This window comes from Propithecus coquereli, unplaced genomic scaffold, assembly GCF_000956105.1.
Source record: "Propithecus coquereli isolate 6110/MARCELLA unplaced genomic scaffold, Pcoq_1.0 Scaffold651, whole genome shotgun sequence".
In the NCBI taxonomy this organism is placed as follows: domain Eukaryota; kingdom Metazoa; phylum Chordata; class Mammalia; order Primates; family Indriidae; genus Propithecus; species Propithecus coquereli.
Genome location: NW_012152519.1, coordinates 500071 through 518859, shown reverse-complemented (window position 1 = coordinate 518859; position 18789 = coordinate 500071).

The following is an 18789-nucleotide window of genomic DNA, read 5'->3' as shown; positions in this document are numbered from 1 at the left end:
ACTCCCACAGTGCTCGGCTCCCGGGAACATAAATTGCCGAGACCTTTGTAGCAGACAAGGCCGTGGGAGGCTTTCTCCCCTCTCGATTTGCTCTGCGGAATCTACCCTAAGGCGACCGCATACCTGTGCAGAGACTTGCACAGGGTGGTATCCTGTAGAAGAACAAACGGCCTGTCGCTCACCTGTCTCTCCAACAACAGAGGAGCAGGTAAAAAATATTAGTGGCCGTCCACACAGTAGAAGGTGACGTAGTCACTTAAATTGTGGTTTAAAAACTAACCAATGGGAAAGTGGCTATGACATTAAATGAAAAATGCTAGATGTAAAATTACGTTTCAGTGTGTCTCCCAGTTATGGGAAAATGGATATAATATGTTATTAAGTGGGAAATGCCGACCCCAAAATTGTTTGTGGCATGATCCCCATGAAAGGGAGGTGTCTATATTTGTGAATGTAGGAGAGTCATGTGGGAACGTACATATTTAGAAAACGGAGTGAAACAAAAGACACCAAATGGCTACCAGTGATTATTTGTTCGGTGGGGTTATAGGTCATATTAAAAATTTTTCTTGTGTTTTTATATTAAAAAAACACATTTGCAACACGTGCTCATTGTGGAAGATGGGGGAAATTCAGAGAAACACGTGCTATTTTGAAGCATTCTAATGTCACGTAGATCTTTGGGCACCTTCTTTCTTAGACTCCTTTGCTGAGTCTTATTGCTGAATTTTTCCCCTGGGAGGCAGCTTCGCCACTTCCATTCCAGGAGCCAGGTGTCCTCCAGGGATGAAGGTGGCTGCTGCAAGGACTCTGTCCCCCGAGGCTCTCAGCGGACACTCCAGAGATGGCTCCTGGTCCAGCAGCCTCTCGCCTTTGCACGCTGGAGTCACTGCGGCGTAGGCTGGCACCTGACTGGGGAGCAGACACGAATGAGCAAAAAATTCAGGAATGAAGAGTGAGAACCAGAAAGAGGTGAAGTGTGTGTGTGCATGTGCTTGTGTGTGAGAGTGTGTTTGTGTGTGTGTGTTTGTGTATTTGTGTGCATGTGCTTGTGTGTTGTTAGTGTGTTTGTGCATTTGTGCATATTTGTGTGCATGTGCATGTGCTTGTGTGTGTGATTGTGTTCATGCATTTGTGTGTGTTTGTGTGTATGCACGTGTGCATGTGCGTCTGAGGGACGGGGTGTGGGCCAGGCTCTGAGCCCAGGCTGATGCCTCTGGATACAAGGAGGCAACTGTGTCTCCAGGGACCATCAATCTGGACATTTTCACCGGCACTTAGTCTCCCTTAGAGCAAGGCAAATATTTTAGCATTCTTTTAAATATATTTTTTAAAGTTCTGGTTTTAAAGCCTAGAAGCTCTGGAAACCTGAGCTCAGGGTGAAATTCTCTTCGCAAGTAGGCCTGGGCCAGTGCAAATGACATGAATTATACTCACCATTACCTCAAGATGCATGGCTCCCAGTTGGCATAAAATTGCCCATTTCCTGCGGTGATATAAGGGGCCTTATTCTCGACGCTTGGTCGATGTCAGGAGCTACTATTTCGTGCCTGACACATTGGTCATTTTAATCACCCCAGCCTCAGTATCTGGGCCAAGCCCCACTCCTCTTTGGCCATATTTCTGACTCCATCTGCAGTTTTTACCACCTGGGTTCTTGGGATGGGCTCATATTATCCTGAAAGGTCCTCTAGGGCATGTCAAGGGAGTGGAGCAAACCTTATAAGTAGATGGAATAAATAATGGTGCCAGTACGGGCAGTGGCGAGGCCAGGGCAGATGTAACTGGGAGAGAAGCAACAGCGGCCAGGGGACCTCAGTGTGTGCATGTGTGCCTGTGTGCATGTGTGTACATGCGCATGAGTGCCTGTGTGCCTATGTGCACGTGTATGTGTGTACACATGTGTGTGTGCGTGTCTGTGTGTAGCTGTGTGCATGTGTGTGCCTGCGTGTACATGTGTGCATGTGTGTGCATGTGTGCCTGTGTGTATATATGTGCCTGTGTGCATGTATGCAAGTGTGCACCTATGTGCATGTGTGAGTGTACATGTGTGGCTGTGTGTCTGTGTGTGCCTGCAGGTGCATGCGCGTGTGTGCCTCCCACCCACCGACCTAGCACCCACAGAGCCAGCTGCCCCCATTCCCAGGGCTGCTTCATACAGCGGAATTCAGTTCACGCGTGTTTCCATCCGCAGGTGGGGGGAGAACTCAGCTCCCCGCCTTCCCGTTCCACGGTTGATTCTGCTGTAACAGCCAGTTTTGCAAACTGGAATCTGTTCCAACATGGTTGATATATCAGGGGAAAATGTGAGCATGATGCAATTCCAAACTTCGCCGTTGTTTGTGTGTGGTTGTGTCTGAAGCAGCAGAGGAATGCAGAGGGAGCAGGTGAATGTTGGCGGATGTAGAAGCCTGCACCCGGCTGGCCGGGGCGGCTTAGGAACGCACTAAACCACACACACGCACACCCTCAGGCACATACCGCCACCTCAGGGCCGGGCGTGGGTTGTGAGCCATGCAGGACACATCTGGGGCTCGAACTTTCCTTCCGCCTTCAATCACCCCCTTTCTGCCCCTCACAGTCAACTCATGAGTTCCAGTCCTGCCGACGCCCACGTGCACAAGCCAAGTCCGGGCTTTTCCATGGAGAGGCACCATGTTTGCTGCAGGGCCGTGCATTCCACAGCCGTTCGCCTTGGGGACGCGGTGCTGCACGTGGATCAGGCTCCTGTGTGTGAGTGTGCGCTGCTGTCAAGGTGCTTGAGCACCTCGCAGCCCTGTGCTTTATGGTGCAGTTTTGCACACGGCAGTGACTTTCAGACATACATACGGTGACTTATAGCAGAGCTGACTGTACATTTATAATTCTTTGACCCAGGAGAAGTTACAGGCAAATTTGGAATTCACTGCGGTCATTTTATTCCCCAAGAAGATTTGGGGATGGTGTTCCAGAGAGACTGACGGAGGAGAATGGCCAGGCTGTCTCTGGAGGACGGAGAGAAGTGGCTTGCAGCCCAGGAGTGGCAGGCTGCGCGTGGGGCTGAATGAGGCCCCAAGCGTCTCCATGTATGGTTTCCCCGGATGTGTGCATGTTACTTTGCATGACATAAGTGGTTTTGCAGATGTGGTTAATTAGGGGTTTTGAGATTGTTCTGGATTTCCTGGGTGGGTCCTGACTGTGATCAAGAGGGACCTTAAAAGTGGGAGCCCGAGGGCGATGGGCCACAGAGGGAGGTGGCCACTGCAGACTGCAGCTCTGTGCCACGCTGCTGGCATTGCAGACGGAGGAAGGGGCCACGAGCTCTGGAATCTGGAGACGGCAAGAAAATGGATTTCCCCCAGAACCTTGGAGGGAGCCTGGCCCTGCTGACACCTTAATTTTGGTCCCGTAGAACTGATTTTGGACTTAAGACCTCCAAAACCATAGAAGAATAAATGCGTGTTGTTTCAAGCCACCAAGTTTGGGGTAATCTGTCATGGAAGCCACAGGAGACTAATGGGCTTGTTTTGATAAAGTGCAGTGGGAGGAAACACAGGGCCTAGAGGCGGCTGAGCCTCTGCGGCTGGACCGGTTCACTTGGTCCTCTGCTGCCTGGATAGATGGTGGCAGGATCGCACTGGCAGGAGACGTGACGGCTCCCTGACAGTCTGAGCTCTCCAAGTTGTTTGAAGAATTACAGGAAGAGGCAGCCAGGGGAGGCAGCACACCCCACCTCTGGCCCAGGGAGGCAGCAAATGTTTGGCTTCTTCGTTCCTCTGAGAAGCGGCTGATCTTCTCTCTTCTCGGCGCCCCTCACCCTGTCCCTGTTCTTCGCGCCTTCCTGGAACTGCCCCAGCCAGGGGCGTGTTTCCCTCCCACTGCCCCCCGGCTGGCAGCATCCAGACAGCCCCTGGGAACCCTCCCGGCTCCTTCGCTGGCTCTCCCCACCCGGGCATGCCCACTGCTTCTCTGTAACCGTACTAGAACCACCCAGAAAGGAACCTTAGGGATGTGGTCTGCAGGAGAGACCTTCTCCAAGACGAAGCCTTGTGGATTGGGCTGCATTTATCCAGCGTTCATCTTCCAAAAGCCATTAGCCCACTTTGCCAGTCTCGGAGGAAGACAGACTGTGCGCCAGCTCCGGTTTCTGTTAACAACATCCCTGCTTCCTGGGCACTTCCTGGGGCCTGCAGCTGGGGCTACATTCCCACTGTGTCCAATTTGGAGGATGCAGACATGGAGGTGGGTCTCGCCACTGAGCTCTGCCCCAGAAAGTTTGCGACACTCGGTTCACCTGCTTCCCAGATGGGCTTAGAGCCGTGGGGTGGGGGAGGGGGGACACGGTCTGGCTGGGGCAGGCTGTGGGGGATGGTAGCCTGGGGATGCCAGGCCTTTGCCATTGTCTGACCGGACTGCGTGGGGTGTCAGGTTCCAGGAAGAGCACATTGCCCTGACCGACCAACTCCATTAATGGATTAATTCATCAATTAACATTTCACCCGGCTGATGTCAGGCACCATCTGCAGAGGTAAACCAAGGTCTCTGCGCACCAGCCCTTCCAGACTAGAGGGGAGGGGGCCGTGCAAAGACATGAATCACCAGATGATTGTTCCTCATTCCAAGGTGGGTCACCCTACACCTAGGTCCTCACAAAGACCCTCACATAACAGGGAACTCTCACAACTTCGTTATTTAGAACCACGAAGTGCTGGGTAAGGAGGACACTTTAGCCTGAAAATCTCAATCGGTGCTGGTCTTGGAGGCTTCCAGAGGGTGTTCGATGGAATCGGTTGATACGAAGAGAAAGAGGCAGGGGGATTTAACTTATTATTTTATTGCTGCTGTTGCTGTTATTTTTAATTATTCTTGGTGTATGTTCTTACAATTTCAAGTGTCACATGCCATAGTGAAAATCTCTTAAAAGTGGCTTTAAAATGCAGCACAGTGAGCAGAGGTCTTTAACATTCTCTAATGGGAGGAGGAAGACAGCAACCATCGTGGCGTTAACCAAGCAGAACTTGTGTCCTCATATATGATTTCCAATGATAGCATCAAACCAGAATCTCAAAGCTCTGTGACTCAACTAGTCAGAGAGGAAGGGCATTCCCAGGGAATTCCTTTACCCCAAGATGCCGTGTGTAGCACCTGCATAAGGTCGCTTGATGAACTGTGGAGGAGGGGTGCAAGGAATGATACCAATTAATATATAGTTCAGTGTTACCTGTGCACGTTTAACTAAGTAACTTCATATTATAAGCAAGCATTTCATTATTTCATCTCCATCCCAGAAAAGTAAATATTCAAGGTGACCACGAGACTGTTTTTATATGATCTTTTTGGCATGCGAGTGTAGGAGAGTCTGGTTATGCACTTGGGTCTGGGTGGACGCTACTTATAAGTTATGAATTTGGAGTCAAAGAACTTAGATTCGACTCTTTCCCTGAATTGCAGATTGACTGTGTTTGGTCATTTCCCAACTCCAACAGTTATTTTTTGCAGGAGACTTGGATTTGGTGAGGATTGGTAACTGCATGTCACAGGAGCCCCTGTTCCTCCTCCATGCCCATGGCAGACATGACTAATCGATCACAGCATTCCTTCTCCCATCTTCCCAAGCAGGTGGAACACATTAGGTGTGGAAATGAAACCATATTCTATTTTTTGATCCAATTTTCATTTTTTGCCCAAGTTCAGCACTAATGTCAGGGGTGGGCGGGACACAGGCTCTGTGGGAGTCAATTCATGGCCAAGACTCTGCCAGCAATTCCTCACGGATATGTCCTGAGGTCAAAGCGTTGAGCTGTATTCCAGCTCGCCATCCTGTGCAAGACATCAGGCAATAGAATAAGTCACCTTCACAGAGGAACTTCTGCAGGAAGGGCCTGTTATGGGCTGAACTGTGTCCCCTGAATTCTTACGTGTAAGCCCTGACTCCCAGGGTCTCAGGATGTGACTGTGTTTGGAGACAGGGTCTGTGAACAAGGAATTAAGGTAAAATGAGGTCCTATGGGTTGGGCGTGATCAAATCTGACTGGTGTCTTCACAAGAGGAGACCAGGTCACAGACACGTACAGAGAGAGCCCTCAGGAGAAACCAGCCCTGCCAATACCTCCATCTTGGGCTTCTGGCCTCCAGGCTGTGACACGATGGATTTCTCCAGTCTGGTTCCCTGTTACGGCAGACCAGGAGGTGAGTGCAGGTCTCCTCCCAAGGAGATACGAAGGGAGGAGGAGACTCCTGTTTTTCATCCTGCATGGACCATGCTGCACATTTTTGCCTGTGTTGACAACGAAAGGCTGAGATGTCGAACCCCCACGGACGGGGTCTTCGAAATGTGCTAATAGGCTCGAGGCCTGGGCATTTCCTCACTGCTCCCAGGCCACGATGGCCACCAGCCACGGAGGTTTGTCTCTGTGGCCTCCACCTCTGTATTCAAACTACTGCCCCCACCTTCCAGAACCTTCTGCCTTCAGTGTACAGAGCTCCTCTCCCTGTGTTTCTTGTTGGAGAGAAATAAATCCAACCAGATCTTTCGCATTTGATTTTTGATGAATTTCCCTCTGAAGAGGAAAGAACGTAAGATGGACCCAAAGGGAAACACCCGTTAATGGTGGCATTTCCGTCCCCAAGAAGGGCAAAGGGGCACAGGTCTCCCAGTGCCACTCAGGACAACCCCGGCCTCAGCCTGAGGGTTGGACTGCCTGTCTGCTTGGTCCTGGCGGTTGCAGGGTGAGGTGGGAATCTTGGCTTTTGTCCTTGTCTGTCCATCTAGAATGCGTGGGTGGCCTTTTCCCCTTGCCTATTTCTGGAGAGCGAAAGTAGTAACTGCGAATATGTATCATGTGAAAAGTACAGAGCTGTTAACAAAAGGATCCTTACTTGACGGGGTCTCCGCAGTGGGCCTGGGCAGAACCTCAGAACCTCCCAGCTCCGCATCTTCCTGCCTTTGCCGCAGGTCCAGTGGTTCAGGGCTTCCCTCCCACGGCAGCCAGGAAAGAGAGTTCTCGGGCTGGGTTCTGAGGGCAAAATGACAAATGGATCTGAGGACGTGACTCCAGGTGTTCATCCAGTTTCCTTGGGAGGATCAGATTTCTGTTTTCTGTAGAACTGGGAGACCATCACTCAAGGTATCCCTAACATTTACTCACCGCCATCCCATCTCAGAGAGGAGGGGTGGTGACGGAAGCTGTCGGCTGGGCTTTGGGTGGACACCACCAAGTATAGTGATTAGTGTCATCCTAGGTCCCAGAACAGTGGAGGCTAGGCATGTGTGTGTGTGCGTGTGCGTGTGCAGGCGTGTGTCTCATTCCTGGGGCTCTGGCCTCAGGCCCCCAGCATCCCCTACAGAGATGTTTTCTGTTTTTTAATTTCTGCTCTCAAAGAGGAAAGGAAAAGCAAATTGGGACTAGCACCCTGGAGAGGAGAACAGGCTCAGAGGCACGTCTGCGATGGGGTACGCTCACACTCCCGCCTGTGTCTGGAAAGTGAACACAGCTCCCAGGGCCTTCCAGACCTGGGGAGCCGTTCTCAGAGACATTCAGGAAGCACTTTGGTTTGGGGAGAAGCAGTCTAGCCACCTTGCTGCTCTCGTCGCTGTGGACGGGGTGAGCAAATCTTCCCATCGTCTTTGTTTTCACTCGGCTGAAAAACCACTGCTGGTTCAGCTCTCGGCTTTGGGGTGTGTGTGTGTGTTTCTTTCCCAGAAAAGAAAAGTCACCACAAGATGCAATTTAACTTGTAATTTTATTTGCTGTGGAGTAGCTTATGCAATGATTGTCTTTGATGTGGAGTTGAAATGCATAAAGAGATAAATGGCTTAATTTGAATCAATATTAATTTAGTGCAATTTACTTTTAACTTTACTTCTCAGCAAATGAAATTACTATGCTCAGGAGTCATTTGAAAACTTTTTCCTGCTCAGAAATCTGAGCTAAACCGGCATGATCGCTGGTTGAGACACGGTACTTAACAGCCTCCCCAGGACATGACAAATGCATGCGTGCGTGAGATGTCGAACGAGAAGAAACTTCCACAAACTTCAGTGCAAACACTCCAAGTATGGTCCAGGAGCCCCACACCCATGCCCCCCACAATGGTACTGAGACAGTTCACAGCAGAAAGTGGGATTTGGAAACTGGGCCCAAGGAAGGCGTCACCTGTCATGGGTAGGGGCTCTGTCTTGGTTTCCCGGTGCTGCCTCACAAAGTCACGCAGACTCAGAGGCCTCCACAGCAGAAATTCATCGTCTCACAGTTCTGGAAGCTCAAAGTCCAAGAACAAGGTGTTGGTGGGGTTGGTCCCTTCTGAGGCCTCTCTCCTTGGCTTGCAGGTGGCCACCCTCCCACTCTGTCCCCACGGGCTGTCCCCCTGTGCACGCCTGTGTCCTAATCCTTTCTTACAAGGACAGCAGTCAGATTGGATTCAGGTCCACACTGATGGCCTAATTTTAACTTAATGATCTCTTTAAAGCCTCTATTTCCAAATAAGGTCACATTCTGAGGTGCTAGGAGTGAGGCTGTCAACATAGGAACTTTAGGGGGGCAAAATTCACTCCAGAACAGGCTTCTTCCCAGAGAAGGGGAGACTGCTTTGGGGTTCAGTGTCACTCCTGATGACAAAAGCTTAATCTGCACAGAGCATGGAACCAGGTTCAGATGCTGAATCTGACCTCTGCAGGCTTCATCCCCATGTGCTGTCCACGCGGTGACCCCGCACATCAGAAGGAGCAGGAACGTGTGACAGGGGCGGCAGCTGAGAGCTTGCTGGGGGCAGACGTTGCTGAGTTCTCTGCGTGCATGTTTGATTCACCTTCCACCGGACCGCTGCTCGGTGGACACCATTGTTATACACGTTTGACGGTTGAGAGCCGTGATTTTTCAGGAGGTGATCTGCCGCATGGCCCTGCCCGCTGTCTCCGGGGGAGTGTTTTCTACCTCTGAGCTCTTCCCACTGACTGGAAAGAGAGAGTCATCAGACCCAGTCTGTAGAAGCAACCCTTTCCCCATCCCCTCCTTAGGACAGAGTGCTCCTGGGCAGTGAATCCTTTGATTGGGTCTTCTTTCTTTCCCCCACCAAAAATAAATAAAATAGAGAGTCAGGCTCCTCCAGAGAAACAGAACCGAGAGGACATGTGCACACACATATATGAGGAGACCGATTATGGGAATTGGCTCACATGATTATGGAGGCTGAGAAGCCCCCGTCTGCCGTCTGCACGCTGGAGAACCAGGAAAGCTGCAGGCGTGATTCGGCCGAGAACTGGGCGGCTGATGTTTCAGTTCCGGTCTGAGTCCCAAGTCATGGAGCAGGAGTCCCAGTGTCTGACAGCGAGAGATGGATATTCCAGCTCTGGAAGAGAGAGAATGCATTTTCCCTCCCCCCACCTTTTGTTCTACCTGGGTGCTCAGTAGATTGGACGATGCCCACCTTCCCTGGTGAAGGTGGGTCCTCCTTACTCGGGTTTCTGATTCAAATGCTAATCCCTTGCAGAAACATGCTCACAGACACCCAGAAGTAATGTTTGCCAGCTGTCTGGGCACCCCTTAGCCAAGCCAAGCAGACACATAAAAGTAACTGTCACAGAGGGGTCTCTTCGTTCTGCTTGAAACACCTCACTCAGTGCTTTGGGTCTTGTCTGCTAACTTCAAGCATTCTGCATAACACAAAACACAATATTCAGACCTCAAACTTGGAGGAGAAACTTGTGTGGCCAGAGGCTCCAATTCCAGCAAGGGTCCCAGCAGACAACGCGTGCGTTTGTGGACGCCATCAGCAGGTATGCTCCTCTGGGCTTCGCTGTCAATGCCCACACAGCAGGAGACGCTGGAGATGGGGTCCTCCAGGCATGGTAAAGGAGCGTGTGGAATGTCAGTGGCCCCAATTTCCAACCGAATGGGTAGGAGACAGAGTGATCTTTTAAAATATACATGAAACCATGTTGTTCAGGGCTCTGGTCATCACCAAGCCGGTTCCTGGCCGTGACTCGGGAGGTCCCGAGCAGCTTGGACTCCATTATGTTTCTCACCTCGGTTTCCCACGGTGATGTCCCAGCACCGGGAACAGTGCCTGGCACAGGGTGGGTGCTCGTGACAGCTGGGGAGTGGCTGATCGAGCAGGTGGAGGGAGGGAGTGAGCAGGTATGCACCAGGTACAAGGATGCTGACGGGCGGTGGAGACTGTGAGAGGATGCGCGTCAGCCAGGCAGAGGGTGACGTTATGTTCCCTTGAGGTAATATATTCTGATTTTCACCACACAGGTGACTGGGAAAATATAATTTTTGAATACAGATGCTCCGTTTGTAGCCAGCTTTATTGGAATATATCTGTTCGGTAAATTAATTTGTATCACATAGCATTTTAGTGGCTGAATGTGATTTCTGAGAACACTAAGAATTCCATGGGCATTCTGGTATTTGCTTATATATCTATTTTTTTTTGATAAAGGAAGATAGTTCTAATCAAATCTTGGCAATGCACAGATAAAACCGTTTTTAATTGGACTTCACGAGCCGTGATGGAAAGGTTGGGATGGGAGTTGGCTGGAGATTCGGGGCGTTTGAGGTCAGTTGCTGTCTCACACAGGTTGATTTGTCCAATTCTAACTGGCGTCGGGAGAATTACCGCCCCCAAAGAGTCTGATCAGAGGATCTAAACCATCTTCCCTTAATATTTTATGCTGAAAGTTGATGGTGCAAAATTTAAGCTCCCCGAAGCCTAACAACTCGTTTGCAATAAATTCTAGAAGGAGAAAATAATGACTCTAGGACGCCGTCTCATTCCATTCTTGCGTTATTTCCTCACTCTTCCCAAACTGCAGCTGTGGGGAAGCTTGCCCTTGGGAGGCGGCGGCAGGCAGGGTGCCTCCCAGGGAGAGGAGAAGCCCCAGCACCCTTGCTTCTGGTTTTGAACAGACTTTTCTCCAACAAAGGATTAGTCTCCTGGGGCCCAGGTGACTTGCCGTCGGGTATCTGTGAGCTGGCACGTTCCTTCCATTAATGCAAAAAGAACTCCGAGGCTGCGAGGGGCAGGGAACTTAAAGAATTTACTGTTGTTTGGAGCCCAACGATACGGAGGCTCCGCAGCCAGAGAGCTCTCTATTGGCAGGAGGCTCACGGATAATGGGCTTTCTAAATTATGCTGCGCAATTGGTATTTTCACACTTTTTCCAATGTAATTTCAAAATTAAATTAGGCCGGATGCATACAGGAACGTGGTGGACGGCATTCAACGTGGATGGCAGCCAGCCTTCCTCTTGGTCCACACAGAAGGAAGAGAAAACTAATTACCTTTCCAGAGCTCCAAGACTGGGCCTGCGTGCGCGGATCCGCCCACCACCTACCTCCCTGCTCAAACCTTCCCCGTGTGTTTCAGGGGCAGAATCGACGTCTGCAGGTCTGAGAGAGAAGCTGTTCTCTCTGCTAGTCCTTATTTGCAAGTGGCAGGAAAGAGGGGAGGGACAGAGTTAGGATGAGTGACAGCTCTCTGCACTCGACAGGGTTTCTACCTGGGGACCAGTCTGACGTTCACTGACTGCACCACTCAAGGCGCACTTTGCTTGCAATACTCTGGCTCTGTCTGCTGAGATTTTTGAGTTACAAAACCCATCTTTATAATTAGAGCGTGTTTCCCCAAACTCCCAGGCACCGGCTCCTTGGGTGTGCTGACGCCATTGGGTGTGTCCCACATGCAGAAAGAAGGAGGAGGCAGGTGCGTCAATGCTGTTGGGGGGACGGGACCCAAAGTGGCTGCAATGCAGGGACACCAGCGCTCTAAGAGGAAGCCCCAGGGCTCCCATCTCCACGCGAGATTCGGGGCAGGCCCCCAGCAAAGCCGTGGGGTGGCAGAAGGCAGTTGCTGCCCTTCAAAGAGAAATGTGGCCTTCGAGGAAGAAAAGGGGAAGAGTCGGTTTCTCAAACCCAAATGCCCGATGCAGGCAAGGTGAAAACACCTGCGGGCCTGGAAGACAGCCCCAGGCCAAGGCAGGAGCCCAGGCACTGGCATGCAGGGTGGGGAAGGAGGGATGCTGATTGTGACCTGACTCTTCCCCTCTGCCATTTGATCTGAAGACTCGGCCTGGGGACGACAGGAGGGGCACTCTCATTGTGTGGGGAGGCAGCCGGGACTGCAGGGGCCAAGGGGCCTCGCTCTGCAGGGCTGGGAACAGGGCTCGGCGGGGAGGGCGCTGGCACACATAGCTGTGCTCAGAGTTACTCGGCAGGCGAGAACCAGGCCCCGAGAGGCAGGAAGGAAGGGCAGAGCCTTCCCTCCCAATTCTGAGTTATAAGCTACTCATGCTGACTTGGAAGAGCAGCTGAGATTTTTGCAGAGATCGCCAAAGCCAGGCAAGAACCTGGTCCCTGACTTTGTTAATTGTGCTGAGCTGCAGGCAACTGGGAATGTGCGCTGTTAGGGACAACAGAGGGGTTACTACTCTATATTCCTGCTGCCGCCAGCTAGCGGGATACAACGCGCGCACCACACACACACACACACACACACGCGCGCGCGCGCGCGCGCGCGCACGCCATGCCTGCCTTCCAAACCAGGAACTTCCAAGTCGGGTTCTTTCCAGATGTTAATCCCGATTGCCCTGTGGACAGAGCTGCAGCTCTGATTAGCACGGTGAGTTAGATCAGGTATAGCTGCATTTGCTTTCCTGCCTGGGTGGCAGCTCCAAGGCATTAGGGCCCCGTTCTGTGCATTTTTAGAGCCTGTCTAGCATCCAGCTCAATGTCCAGCACGCAGTAGGCACTTTGCAAGCGTGTGCATCATTGAGTTGAGCTGAAGGATGCCTCTTCCAGCCTCCACCTGGTGTCACCAAGGAGTCCGACACTCAGGAATCAATGCGTCGGGGAGGCCGCAGCTCTGGTTTTAGACAATCAGGTTGGTGTTCTATTCTCCTGTCTGAATTGCGTGCCTATTGCTGGGGCTCTCGCTACGCACTTGATTTTTGTTTTTTAACTACTCCGCCGGTACCCTTTAACGTGCCCTGTTGCAGCCTCACTCCTCGCAGTGATGGGTTCTGAAACAGCTACTCTGTGATGTATTAAACATAGCACTTATTTTTTTTTTTAACGAGTAAGAGCTTTGAACATTGATTTCTACCTTTAGGCTAAAGTTGTTTCTTTTGGGAAATGGTAGGAGAATAAAGGATGTTTTATCTGTTTTTCATTTGCCTTAAAAAATAAAAATCCCACCCAACACTTGACAGCCCTTTCTTACCTCCCTCCCCCCCTTATTAAGTGGATGCACAAACGCAGAAAGCTCTCCGCCCCACAAGCATCCGCCCCCTGCAAGCCTGGTGGGGCTCGTCCGCATGGCAGAAACACGGCCGAGAAGCAGGCAGACCCGATGGCCATGCTCCGTCTGTTGCTGCAGCCGTGGGACCTTGAGCTCGGTACTTAATTTCCTCCCAGGCTTCTGTTTGTCGTAGACAAAACGGGCCGTGTGCTCGCCCCAGCCCCGCAAGGCTGGCTGTGCAGGTGCCGTGAGACCGTGTTTACAGGAGCGCCCTGCACAGAGCCACACGTTTGCAGCTGTCGATACCATTACTTTAACCTTTGTTTCAAGGCACTCGGGCCACGAGAGGCCAACGCGGCCAAGGTTTCCAGCTGCTCCACAGAGGTGTGGGGAGGAAGGCGGGGAGCCGGCCACGCCTAGAGAAAGGTTGTGGACTCATTAAAACGAGTTGGTGTGAAGCTCATGGAATGTCCCCTGGCCACTGTCCCAGTTAAACAGACATGCTGTTTACTAAGGGAACGGTGATTATGTGGATTCGACTGTATTAATAACAATAAATCTGAGTAATGCCTCGTGTGTATGTGTAGCCTCCTTCCAAAGCCCAATGCAATCGCCGAGTCTGCTAATTTCGCACGGCCTCCGTGCACGGGAGTCACGGAGCTCCCCACCGGCATCACGGGGCTCCCCCCGGCACATGTCTTCTGCCTCGGCTGGGAAACGAGTCACTCTTTGGACACGTCTAGTGGTGAGCTCAGCTTGGGACAGAGAGGGAACAAGGAACTCTCCGATGACATTTGAAGGTAAGCTTGGACCAACTCATTCCGGAGACGAGCAGCAGAGGGAGGGAGGGAGGGAGGGAGGGGGAGGACCCCACTTCTCTCACAAACACCGGCTGCCTTTCACGTCCCTTCCAACCATATTTCCATCAAACCCAAAAGGCACGGGAATTTATTTGTGTTTTGAATCAAACAGTAAATGCTTTAAGGGAGACGTTTATTTGCTTATTCATTAGATTTACATTTACATAAAGAACATTTCTGTCAATAAAAGCAAAGCTGTTGCCTATTTCCTTTTTTTTTTCGTTAAAGTAAGTGGCAGCAAGTTTAGCTGTTAGACTACAGGAGGGCGAGTTGCATCCTATTCTTAGAAGAGAGAAGTGAGGTAGGAAAAGGTTCCTGTCAGAGACCCGAGGCCGGTCCGGTGTCAGGAATTCAGTGAACAGACCCGGCGGAGGCCGCTTCTGCCAAGCATGTCGTTATGGCGATGTTAGCAGACAGGGAACCCCAGAATGCGCCGGGCACGCACCCCCACAGCCTGAAGTTGGCCATTCCGGGAGCACCGAGCACAGAAAGAAGAGAAGTCAGAAGCAGCAAAGGCTCGTTTTAGGACTGTCACGTCCACAGGGTCAGGTCTCAGGTCCTCAGAATGCCCCTCCTTCCCACTCCCCATTTTCACACAGCCACTGACATTTCATCCCTACTTAACTGTTGAGGAGGGTAAGTGTCTGCCCAGAGCCACGCAGTGAAATCAGGACTCAAATCCAGACCACCGTGGCTCCCACGTCTGAGTTCCCGACCGCCCCACATGAGAAGCCGTCGTACCCCAACTCCCACTGGCCTCTGTGGGGACTGCCCTGTATAAACGAGATGACCAAGTCTGCCGGGACCCTCTGGCCTCTCACTGCTCCGCCCCCTCCACTCCCCGGGACCCCCTCCCACACTGTGCGCGCCCCGCCCCAGCAAGCTGGCGTCGCTGTCGGTTTAATCAGCTCGTTCTGACAAAAGAGGCATTTTAGCCTCTGAATGACGCTCACGTTGAGGACTGGACGCGTGGGAAAGGGTCAGGGTCTCAGGGTGACATTGCGAGGTTGAGTCTGTGCTGCAGGTGTGAGACTCGGAGGGCTCCGAGCTGCAGGGAGGGGCACCAGCATCTGAGAGCCCCTGGGCTGGCCACGGGTGTCCGGGCCCTTCTCCTCCCTTTCCAGGCTCTGTACCCTGAGTTCCACCCTCCTACACAGCCATGTCCCTCCCCCTGCTGTCCCCAGGCCACGCCACCACCCTCTACCTGACCCTGTAGTGTCACTACGGTGGGCTCCCAGCTCACTGGCTCCCGTCCAGGCCACGTGCATAGGACAGCCCCGGACCTGCCGCACTGTAGCCGGACCCTGCGTTCATGTCCCATGACGAAGACAGCAGAGTCCCCAACAAGACGTCAGTGTCCTCCATGGACCCCCATGTCCTCCACAGACATCATGTTCATCCTCAATTCATTCATTCCAGGTCAAGTCCCAACTCTATGGGCCGTAGAGGTCGTGGCTTTTGAGAAGTGAATAGGTGTTTTCTTCTTTCTTCCTCTCTGTTCCTTCTTGCCTAGGTTAGAGTGGGAAAATGGAGTGGCCAGTGGTGTGGAGGGGCGGGCCGAGGAGTGGAAACGTGCGTGACGCGGGCTGGGATGCCGCTCGCCAGCAGGGCCGCGTGTGAGCACCTGCAGCTCCCCCTCCAACCGGAGCAGATGCGCGCTGGGAGAGAGGGAGGAGGGGACAGGAAGGCAGCCACCCGCGGTGGGGCAAGAGCAGCAGCGTCAGGTTTCAATGGGGAATGTGGCCAGACCGCTGCGGCTGCCCCCGCAGCCCTGGGAGTCCCAGACGGGGGCGAGAGCACTTTGCAAACGGCAGAAGAGCCTGAGTGGAGCACTGTGGCGGGTCTCCGCAGCCTGCAGTATGCGGCTTCACAGGGGCCCTGCCTGCGTCGGACCCGCTTTCTTCAAGTGGGCTGGGTGGCTGGGGAGGATGGATCAGGGTGTGCAGGAGTGAGGGGTGAGGAGAGGGCGGCCAAGGGTGGCACGTGCGGTTCTCGAGCTGCCAGGTACAGAGCGGGCATCTGGCGCTTGTCGAAACGTGCAGTCGGACTCAGGGATGAGCCTTTGAGATGCAGAGTCTCAGACGCTGCTCACACCCACACGTCAGAATCTGCATTTCCGTTAGAGCCTTGGCAGATCTATACATGCGTTCCATGTCGTTGGCGTGGACCAATTTTCTTAAAAGATGACTACGGCAAGAGAGAGGCTGGAAAGCGGTTGCAGGAAGGCGGACCAGAGAATGTTCCATTTGTTAAAAAAGAGCTGTCAGCTCCACACATATAAACAAGCACATGTCTTCTCCCTGCCTGTGGATTTGGCCGTGAGCGAGACGGACGAGACTGGCGACCATGCGCAGCTGCCTTCTCGGTGGCGGCTGCGGTCGGTCACACGCAGACCCATGGGAAGGGAGAGGTCAGCTACTGTGACAAGTGTCTTGAGGAACACGGCAGGGATGGGGTTAAAAGACTAGGGCCTCCTTGGTAGGTTGTCAGAGTGACATGTGAGCTGAGACCCGAAGACAAGAAGAAGCTGCTGATGAGAAGATGGGAAGAACCTTCCAGAAAGAAATGGTGGCAGGTGCTGAGGTCCTGGGGCAGAGGCTGCCAGGTTTGTTAAGATCACAGCAGGGCCAGGGCCGTTGGGGTCTGGAAGACGGGGCGGGAAGCAGCAGGGGCTGAGGTGGGCAGGTGGGCGAGCGAGACCCATGGTCCCCAGCAGGGAGTATGGCCCCCGTGCTGAGCGGGGACGGGAGGCGGGCGCTAACTGCCGTTGAGTATGACAAGGAGGAAACTAGCTGGGGGGGACAATGAAGATCCTGGGATAAGAGTTTGCTGCAGACCATGAAGAAGAAATTTCTGGAAAGGCAATTAGGAGTCGCATGGCTTCTCGGTAAACCGGTGGTGATCCCTCTTTCTCGAAGCAATCACTCATAAAATTAAGGCCTAAAAGAGAGAGAGGGCTGGAGGGAGACGGAATACAAATTGGGTTTCAGGAGGAGAAACCTGCAATCCCGGCGTGGGAGAGGCTGGGGATTGGCTGGGAAGTGGCTGTCGATCACGTTAGCAGAACGTTTATGACTCTGCCCCGTCGCTCTCCCATCCCATGCTAAATTCTTCACATTTAACTCCACCTCGTGCTCGGAGAGGGGCTGTTATTACCTCCGTGCAGGTAATGCGCAACACCCGGCGCTTCCGTGTTAGCCGGTCAGCAGTGCAGGTAACCAGCCGGCAACCTGGCGGCTCAGCCCGTGTTCGACACGGATAGAATTGCTTAGACGGGGCAGGCCTTCCGTATCCCAGGGTGGAGAAGAGGAGCCCTCGGAGAAAGGGGGCTGAGGGGAGGCTTCTGCAGGGAACAGATGGACACCAGCCAAGCCTGGGGACGCCACTCTGCTCAGCGGGGCTCTCCCCAGGAGACACGTGCCCGCGTAGCAGAAATCCCCACTGGGGACCCTCAGAGGCCACTGGCCAGGCCTTGCCTCTCTTTAGACAGACTCGGGAGAGCCACACCTGGCCCCACAGGGAGGCCTGCAGTCTGCCCTTCCGGGGCAGTTTTCCCCTTGGGAAGGACTGGAGGCCCAGGGAAGTGACTGAGGAGGCCCTGGTGTCAAATGTCAGTCTCCCGCTGACACCTAGAATGCCACCGTCAGCCCTCTGTGCTCTCAGACAGGTGTCCCCTCAACCACAAGAACTCCTGGGAGAGCTGACCTGGTGAGACCCCAGTACCCCAGTGATAGTGACTTCATCCAATCAGAAGGCAGCAGGAAGGAGAAGGCGGACTTGGAAAGTGGTGCCCGAAGGTCACGTTTATCTAATGGATCCATCTCCCAGGGCGCATCCCTTGATAGCCATAAGAAGTTGGACCCCAAAGGGTTTGCCTGGTCCTGGGCTGTCGGCACCAGTGCACGCGTCTCGGGCCCCTGCAGTGCCTGGTCTGTGCGGACCCCATGGGGTGAGGGTGGGCCCCTCCTCAGACGCTGCTGCCAGGAACGGGCACAGCCCAGACCCAGCCATGGGCGTATCTGGCTCCGAAGCTCAAGTCAGCATCAACTCTAACAAGGACATTTCCCTGGGGAGTCTGTCACTGCTCCCAGCAGCACTGGGGTCCTGAGCACCTATCTGCTGGTTCTCAGGGCTGCATTGCTCCCTCAGGACGTGCCCTAATAGCCTCTGCCCCAGGTGGTCCCTGGCCCCTGCCCTCTCTGTCACTAGCATCCCACGATGGGGACTGTATGTACTTACCAGGCAAGTATAACATGTGTCCATGTGAAGCTGTGGATGGTGGACACTGGCTGGAGGAGACACGGCCCACTCCACGGAGTTCACGGTAAAACCGGGTCACGGTTCTGTTGGGTTTGCAACCTGCTGCCTTACAAACAGGTGGCAACTCAAGAGAACAGGGACAGGATCAACATGGAAGCAACCGCACAGCTCCCTGGTGTGCGGCCTCGTCCCTCAGCGCCCTCCTCACCGTAAGGTGAGGTGACCGGTTAGGTCTGAAGCGCCAAGTGGCCAACTGCACCTGCTGTGGATCTGTCACGCCCGGCTCCACGCAAGACACCTTCCGAATCGTTCCTTCGGTTTCTCCCAACAATCTGTGAGGCAGGAATTATTTGCCCCATTTGACAGAGAGGAAACGGAGGATCCCAGTGGTTAAATGACTTGCCAAGATCCCCGAGTGTGAGACGGAGCCAGGGGTAACCTCTTTGCTACC